The following is a 9525-nucleotide window of genomic DNA, read 5'->3' as shown; positions in this document are numbered from 1 at the left end:
TGCAGGAGTTCAGGCACAGCCACAGGTCACTCACAATAGGAACACCATTAGGTGTATGCATAAGAGTATTAGCAAAAGAAAATCAGGAGTAAAAGCTCTAAAATAGAGCAGAGCACCTTACCCATGTCACAATTCACACTGATGCCAGACAGTGTGAATTGTGACATGGGTAAGGTGCTCTGCTCTATTTTAGAGCTTTTACTCCTGATTTTCTTTTGCTAATACTCTTATGCATACACCTAATGGTGTTCCTATTGTGAGTGACCTGTGGCTGTGCCTGAACTCCTGCATCTGGCTATAATTAATATATACCACTTAGCTGTGGTCTCTACCTGTTGAAATGGATGCAGGTCTTTATGCATTACGGCTACACACACATTTTTCAATTAATTAATTAATTAATTGATATATATATTATTTTTTCATCCTTCCAGTGTCACTCTGCTACCTAGTGCATTACAACTTAAATAATTCATGTAATCCATGTATCATTGTCTGGTATCTTTCTTACACTGTGGCAATCATCTTTAACTTTTAATTGTCTCTTTTGTTAATTGTTCTAATAAAACTTGTTATTTTTTAAACCAATCCTTGGTGTGTCGGACTCCGTTTTTAGGTTTATAATTCATCCAGTGTGTATCCCCACCGATACTATCATGTTTATTCAGGGCTTGTAAGTCCCGCCCCCCTCTTCTTTTCTTGTTCCCTCTAGTATACCTTACATTAACATACAGATATTTATTTCATTAATGTTCAATTCTTGGGAATTGGGGTTTGGCTGGCGTTGCTTCCTTGGTGCTCTCCATTTAGGCATAGTACATATCCGTAATTGCAGATAAAATACTGACACCTTCGCATATATTTACGGGTGTGTTTCTGGGCCGTAGGAATGAGCCACAAAAAAAATAGGACATTTTTCGCATTTATGGATCGTGCTCCTATACTTATTACTGTGAGCAAGTTCCACAAATGCGTCGACACTCCACGTCAGTGTCCGTGCAGTATTTACTGACTGTAAAAACTGCACGGACATTTGCATGTGGCCTTACGTTATACCCCCTCTTGGCTGGCTTACTTTGCACAAAAATGTTGGTGCAAATTGGCACATCTTAAATGGACACTAACTTTTCAAACAACCTATGCTGATCTACAAGTACATCTGATAAAAAAACATCTTTGCAATTTACTTACGGTTAAGTTTTGTTGTTTTATCCATGCAAATTCTGTGTGAAGTTACTGCTACTAGGTGTAATGTAAGTCTACGGAGGGGGGGGGGGGGTGAGCAGGGGGAGGAAGCAGGAGCAGATAGAAAACACACAGTGATGCTGCTGATAAGATGTAAATCTCACCCCAGTGCAGTATTCTCAGCTACACTACTCATTACTCCTGCATAATCTCCTCCATGCTGCTGTAGCTTGTGTGAGTGCGTGCGTCCGTGCGTGCGTGTGCGCGTGTTAGATACAGATGGGGGAGCAGGATTCTCCTCTTCTATGTGTGCAGTGTATAGAATACATAATAGCAGTTAGACTCCGTCCACTAGCTTTGAGACAACTGAGAATTAGAGATAGAGACTGAGGAGAAAAAAACTGCTAAATAATGCCTCATGCAAGTCATATAATGGCCAGAAATAATGTTATTCCTCATGTACACATATATCAGCTTATTCTGAGAACTCACTGGAAAAGTTAGCTAATTTCCTGCCCCGTTGTCAGATGATTCACAAACATTGGTTCTTTTCTGCGTCTTTCATTGATTAACTTGTCTAAAATAATTTGCGCTAAAAGGAAGGTGCAACTTAGGTCAGAATTCTGGCGCAACACCAATAGTAAATCTGTCCCATTGTCATTGATGTGAGAACACCATACCTGGACACTGGACAACAGACAGATATATTTCTTACCAGTGTCTTTATAAATTCACCGGCAAATTTCTTATAATTTTCTTCATTGTTTTCAATCTGTGGAATAACAATTGACAAAGTAATTATAATGAAGTGAATGGAAAATCAAATTATCAACTGATTAAGGTTGATGCTGAATATGGCTGGATTCAGACATAGCGTATTTGTTGCAGATTTTCTTACCGATTTTAATGCAGATTTTCTAACCAAAGCCAGAAGTGGATCAAGAAGTATATTTTTTCTTTGTTTCCCATTCGTTTTGAAACCACTTCTGACTTTGGCTCAAATATCTGCATCAAAATCTGCAACAAATACGCGATGTGTGAATCCAGACTTAGTGATTGGGTTTATTACTTTAAGCATAGAGAATTGTTAAACTTTGTAATGGGCTCTCTGTATCAGTTTGGTCCTAGAGATGAGATCTTGAGGACTGCGCTGTATGAACGTCCGTGTCTTTGTATACATACATATAACTATACAGTGCTTCTGTGAGCAATCTGCCTATGTAATCCTTATTACTGCTCATCCTGAGATATTCACTTGTACTGGTGTGAGCAGCACCTGATAGGGCTAAGTTTTTAGTCTCTGAATATGAGCAATAAATGCAAATAAGCAAAGAAATTAAAATATAAAATATATTAGAATAATACACAATTACAATTATTTACATAAAACCAGAAACCCCCTTTAAGCTGACTTAAAATCTAGGTAAAGTCATGTATTTCTATGTTTTAAAGTAAAATATAAGGGGGCCTATAAAAAAAATTAGGGGTTTACGTTTCACACTTACTAATTTAGGATTTACAATGTGATTATAAGTTGTCATTCATTCTCGTAGTAACAGGATTCAGATTTGTAGAGCTGGAGAATTTGAGGTTGAGTTTTATTTCTCCTTCTTCCTTCCCTTCTACAATTGTATAAGAGTTTCATCTAGACTAAACATTAGTATTTTACAGCATTGACTATAGGAGAAATACATAGAGGATTGTCAGCAGGAATACAGGACGTTTATCCTCCATACTTTCTTCTCTGATTAATCTACCGATTAGGAGAAGAGGAGACAACGAGTCCTACGTGTGTTCTTGAGAAATAGTACAATACACGGTAGGAAGAGGCTGCTTATTTTTCTTTTATTAGGCTCTGTTCACACTTGAGTCATGACTTCTATTTATAATAGAGCCATAACAGCTATGCTAAATCCGTTATTAAAAAGATACAGGCGATTTTTAAGTGTCTGTTGGTGTTCAGGTATTTTTGCAGTAAGAATAGCGCTACAGACTTCCCCATACTTGCCATCAAAAATAGCAGAGAGGATGACCATAGCCCTACAGAGGCTCTGAATGCGAATGAGAACACTGCAAACCTTGTCATTATGCTTTTTTATTGTCATTAGAGAGTGACACAATATAATATACTTACATTATCCTTATATTCACACAAAAATGCCTGAAGTTTTTTCAGTAAATCTGGAACATTCTAGTTAAGAAAAGACAATTCGAATTATCAGTCAATATCGGCAAAATGTTGTTCATAAGTATATGATCAGATCTTATGAACATATTTATGTGGAACATATAAAATTAGATGAGCATTTACAATAATATGAGAACTAAACTATTGTGGCCACCTAGATACAATAATACTCATCACCATCTACATAGTAAACAGTACATAGTTGTTATTTTCCAGAAATTATTTATGCTTGAATAAAAGAAAACACATTAGTAATAATTATTGTAGATGTTTGTGTAAAAGTTTCAATGTGAAATTAATTACGGACACTTTTCACTGCACGAATCTTACCTGTACCGCTTGTATCACGCACTGACGATCTGAAACCAGATCTGGCTCACATCCAAAGTCTTTCCACACAAAGCAAAAAACAGAAGCAACAAGTCAGCTCTATCTGCTTATATGTAAAATATACAAAATATTCAACAGTATGTTATAATATAATATATCGTATCTACATACCTGTAGCGAGGCTGAGACCAGCCAGGACAAAGAATATGATGATCTTCATTGTGCAGATTGTTGAGCTCAAGGCATGAATGGCACCAGTCAATGTCCTTCCTTTATAGTGAGAAAATGGGTGACATCATTAATCACGCAAGATGGCACTGCGCACATTGGCAAGTGTCCCATATACTGGCAACTTTGATGTAAGAACAATTTTAATCAACTTTATTGGTATAGTTAAGAAAACATTCAACATTTGCCAACATTTCACATCCTACATTAAATGTAAACATTAATAAAACACAATAATGTTTCTACCCCATAACTTTCTATCTGTCATATTTTGGTCCAAGGGAAAACCTGGATAAATGCATTTAAGAATTGTTCTAAGTCATTTTAAGTGAAAAACGGACAAAAAAAAATAAAGGAAGTGGGCAGGGAGGGGAGACAGATATAATATAATGTTTTTTTTTTAAATATATATATATAAATATTAGGAATATATGGACAAAACATGTTAAGTTAAGTAATTTTGCAATATAAACGAGTTAAAAATCGTTTGTTTTTTAGTGTGCAGTCAACTTTCATCGGTGCCAGTGGTAGCTCTCCCTAGTTATTTTCTTGTGTCCTAATAGCTGCATACACAAACTGCAGCAAGCATCGGAGGAACCACATACACTGTTGTTCTTTTTCTGTTCCCTGCTCCTGCTCGGCACCATGGAGTAATACCTTCTTGTGATGAGGCCCATCTAAACTACATATACTTCTTTAGTTGTACAAACCTCAATGCACTCCTCTAAGAACTTCTATACAGGTACTCAAGTTCTATAGACTTTCATTGACTGTCGTTTGGCCAGCTGCTACTCTGCTATGACGGGGCAGCACAGTGGGTCCACATACCCCACAGCTGTTACATAGCCTAACTTATATGTTTTTAAATCAGTCATTCTGCTTCCCCATATTTCTATTACTGCACAGGACTCTTAGTAGAACTCTTGCTTTTATAATTTCTCCATAGAGAAATATGAATTTTAAAAGATTGTCATTCATGTGCATTAATAGTAACATTTGAAGTGGGCATAACTGGTGTGAAAACTCATCAAAATCATTTAAATCCTACCAAATAGAGGCATCAGACGTTATGTTCTATGTTACCTTATAATAGTGAAGACAAAATGTGACCCTGTTGCATGCCTACAGGGAGGCTTTATCTATGGGGGGGCTTTATCTACAGGGGGGGCTTTATCTACAGGGGGGGCTTTATCCAAGGGGGGGGGGCTTTATCTATGGGGGGGGGGCTTTATCTACGGGGGAATTTATCTACGGGGAGGCTTTATCTACAGGGGGGCTTTATCTACAGAGGGGCTTTATCTACAGGGGGGCTTTATCTATGGGGGCTTTATCTACGTGGGGGACTTTATCTACGGGGGGCTTTATCTACAAGGGGGCTTTATCTACAGGGGGTCTTTATCTACAGGGGGGCTTTATCTACAGGGGGGCTATATACTGGGTTGGGCTATCTATATAGCACCATATACAGGGGTGGACTATATCTACAGGGGAGCTATATACAGGGGTGGGCTATATCTACAGGGGGGCTATATACAGGGGTGGGCTATCTATGGAGTACTATATACAGGGGTGGGCTATATCTACAGGGGGGGCTATATACAGGGGTGGGCTATATATGGAGCACTATATACAGTGGTGGGCTATATCTACAGGGGGCTATATACAGGGGTGGGCTATCTGTGGAGCACTATATACAGGGGTGGGCTATCTATGGAGCACAATATACAGGGGTGGGCTATCTATGGAGCACTATGTACAGGGGTGGGCTATATCTACAGGGGGTTATATACAAGGGTGGGCTATCTATGGAGCACTATATACAGGGGTGGGCTATATCTACAGGGGGGCTATATACAGGGGTGGGCAATCTGTGGAGCACTATATACAGGGTTGGGCTATCTATGGAGCACTATATACAGTGGTGGGCTATATCTACAGGGGGGCTATATACAGGGGTGGGCTATCTATGGAGCACTATATACAGGGGTGGGCTATATCTACAGGGGGGCTATATACAGAGGTAGGCTATGTATGGAGCACTATATACAGTGGTGGGCTATATCTACAGGGGGCTATATACAGGGGTGGGCTATCTGTGGAGCACTATATACAGGGGTGGGCAATCTATGGAGCACTATATACAGGGGTGGGCTATAGCTACAGGGGGTTATATACAGGGGTGGGCTATCTATGGAGCACTATATACAGGGGTGGGCTATATCTACAGGGGGGCTATATACAGGAGTGGGCAATCGGTGGAGCACTATATACAGGGGTGGGCTATCTGTGGAGCACTATATACAGGGGTGGACTATATGTTGAGCACTATATACAGGGGTGGACTATATGTGGAGCACTATATACAGGGGTGGACTATATGTGGAGCACTATCTACAGGGTGGGCTATATCTACAGGGGTGGGCTATATCTACAGGGGGCTATATACAGGGATGGGCTATCTGTGGAGCACCATAGGGGGAGCGATTTATGGGACACTATATACAGGGATGGGCTATATGGGGGCACTATCTAGAGGGGGCTCTATCTACAGGTGGCATGGTGTGTGTGTGGGACATGGTGTATGGTGCTATTATAATTAGAGGTGCAGTGTATGGCGCTATTATATTTAGGGGCGTAGTGTGTGGTATAATGGGAACTTTATCTTTATTTATAGGTGTAGAAATTTTGGAAAAGTGAGAAGCTGAAGACATCTGAGCGGCAAACTGCAGAAATGGGCTGTGACCGGGAGAAGTCATCATAGAGGTCTGGACCGGATGGAGAAAAAGAACTAGAATCTGAGACGTCACCGGTGAGTCACTTAATGTAAATGTTTATTCTGCCTCTAATCAGCACTGTAGTCACTGTATGATCTGCAGCGAGATGATGGGTGGTATGATTATGATATGATTTATTTTTTGTGAAACAGCATCTCCCAGCATATCCTTACCATTGTTCGGGCCATGCTGGGAGCTGTAGTTTTACGCCGTACATACCTATACGGCAGGGGTTACACTAAATTGAGCTGTATTTGTGCTGGTGTTGTATTTATGTAATGAGCTTGGTTCTGGGGCTGTATTTATGTACTGAGCTTGGTTCTGGTGTTGTGTAGAGAACTATATTGCTTGTAAAATGTACAAATGTTTTTATGCTCGAGTTACATAAAAAGAAATGTGGAAAATAAATGACACGTCATTGATTGGTAGAGAAAACAAACACGGCGAGGGGGAAGGAGATGTCGGGAAAGAGGTTGGGGGGGGGGGGCGCCAAACTGAATCTTTGCCCCGGGTGCTGGAGAACCTAGCTACTGAGCTACGCCTCTGAGCAGAGCAAACAACTCATCATTTCATAATCTGGCAGTCTAACAGTCATTATCCAAAATGAAAGAAGCCTATAATAAAAAGTAAATAACATGGGGAACATTAAACAGTCATCCATCTTCCACCACTTGATATGTTCTGTGTGAAGATATAGATCTTATAGATGATGAGAGTGACTCTTCTAGAGGGAACGTTTTTTCTGCTCTTCACATTAGTTTTCATTAAAGTAACTAGTGCTCAATCTGTTCAGTATATATTGCATAGGCTTTTAAGGCTATATAGACCTTTTTTTTTCTTTCTTATAAAATTGAGCAGCTGTATCGTTTTCTAAGTTCTGAATCCATCAGGTTCGTGGGACTGACGGATACAGTGACAGCAGGTCCTGCGTATCTCCTACACGCAAGATCCACTTGTAACCAATGATATCTAAGTTATGCACTTAGATGTGATTGTTAACAGCTCGATCATGAGTGTCAGAGACACTGAACCCGTCAGTCCCGTGGACCTAATGAACACAGGATTCAGCACAAAATACAGTGCTCCATATACAGAACACAAAGCAGCTGTATCTCAAAAAGTAAAAAAATGTTTTAATAAAATGTATTAAAGGGGTTGTCCACCTTTAAAAAACAATTGTGCAATACATTATACATATGTAATGAAGTATCTTTGTAATAGACTTACCTTTTCAAAGGTGTAGAGGTCTTCTACTACGGAGTTGTGTCACGTGACTCTGACAGCATCGTAAATCTTCTCTTCCGCTGTCTGTTCTTTTTCATTCTGTACTTCCGGACGAGCTCCTCTTCCGGTCTTCTGCTCGAATGGTGCGTAATCCATGACGTCCCTGTTGTGGACTCTTCCTATCAACGTCTTCATGAACTTGCGCTTACGCGTTTCAAATTTCTTTTATGAATCACGCATGCGCAGTAAAAATAAAATGTATTGCGCCTGCACATTAAAAGTTCATTTATTGTGCCTGCGCAGTAAAATCTAATTTATTTCGCCTTCAAAGTTGATTTATTGCTTTGTATGCGCAGGCACAATAAATCACATTTTAATGCGCAAGCGCAATACATTTTATTTTTACTGCGCATGCGTGATTCATAAAAAAAAATTGAAAGGTGCAAGTTCATGAAGACATCGATCGGAAGAGCCCATGACAGGGAAATCACGGATGATGCACTGTTTGATCAGAAGACCGGAAGAGGAGCTCATCCGGAAGTACAAAATCAAGAACAGACAGCGGAAGAGAAGATTTATGATGTTGGCAGGGTCACGTGACACAACTCCGTAGAGGAAGACCTCTACACATTTCCCCCGGGACACTCCCTGTGTCTGCTCCTGTCCTGATGGTGTTTTGGGGGTGTCCTTGGTGTTATGGGTGCAAAAGAAGACAGGAGGATGAAGAGTGGCAGTTTAACAGGCTTGCTGGCGGCACAATTTTACTTAAGTCTTCCACATAAAATGGCGGTTACATTCTTCCATATGATATGGAGGCACATTTCTTACTATAGACTCAATCCTTATAATCGGATGAAGCGCCAGATGCAGGAGCGGGGGACCCTCTCTTTCTCTGCTCTCCTTGTGGCTTCCTACCCTTGTCAATTCAGTGGGACGATAAGATATCTGTCCATGAATGCAGCTTTCTGCTCCTCTGTAATGGCTCTCAGCCTATCAGTAAGGGTAGTAAACATGTGATAAGGTGACACTGCTCACTGTCCACAGAATGGATTCCTGTTACTCTCAATAGATGTCAGAAGATTTCCTTCTCTTAAGGCTGTTTCTTTCTTCCTGCGAGCTTTACTATGGCCTGATGATGAAGGCAGCCTGTCTATGGATCCAAGATGGATGTACCCAGGTACCACTCTGCTCCTCTCCAACCGACTCTAACTACTAACACTTTCTAACTCTGACTGAAACTGCCACTAACTGCCACTGGACCCCCTCTATGTCCTGAGCTCCTCCCACCTTCTGGAAACTTCCCAGTTTAAGCCACTCCTGGCATAGGCTGTAACACAGTGCATTGTAGCTTCACATTTGTTATTTTAAAGCGACAGTGCCTAAAAGTGCAAAAATGTCATAAAATACATTTACAAGTAATGTCTTGGGGGACATTACAATACATCATTACATATGTATAATGTATTGCACAATTCTTTTTCAAAGGTGGACAACCCCTTTAACCCCTTAAGGACATGGCCAATTTTGGCCTTGAGGACAGAACAATTTTTTCCTATTTCCCTCTTTGCATCCTGACGCTCATAAGTTTTTAATTTT

General features: G+C 40.2%; 1 long non-coding RNA gene across 1 annotated transcript; it reads right to left on the bottom strand.

The window, feature by feature from the left end:
- Positions 1 to 3345: 3345 nt before the first annotated feature.
- Positions 3346 to 9188, bottom strand: LOC142657128 (uncharacterized). The gene is made up of 4 exons (XR_012849817.1): positions 8758 to 9188; positions 3875 to 3973; positions 3704 to 3762; positions 3346 to 3376 (listed from the first exon to the last, which is right to left on the bottom strand). It is a non-coding gene; the product is annotated as an uncharacterized LOC142657128 (long non-coding RNA).
- Between the last annotated feature and the right edge of the window lie 337 nt (positions 9189 to 9525).

This window comes from Rhinoderma darwinii, chromosome 7, assembly GCF_050947455.1.
Source record: "Rhinoderma darwinii isolate aRhiDar2 chromosome 7, aRhiDar2.hap1, whole genome shotgun sequence".
NCBI classification, from domain to species: domain Eukaryota; kingdom Metazoa; phylum Chordata; class Amphibia; order Anura; family Rhinodermatidae; genus Rhinoderma; species Rhinoderma darwinii.
This window is presented reverse-complemented; position numbering and strand designations above follow the sequence as displayed.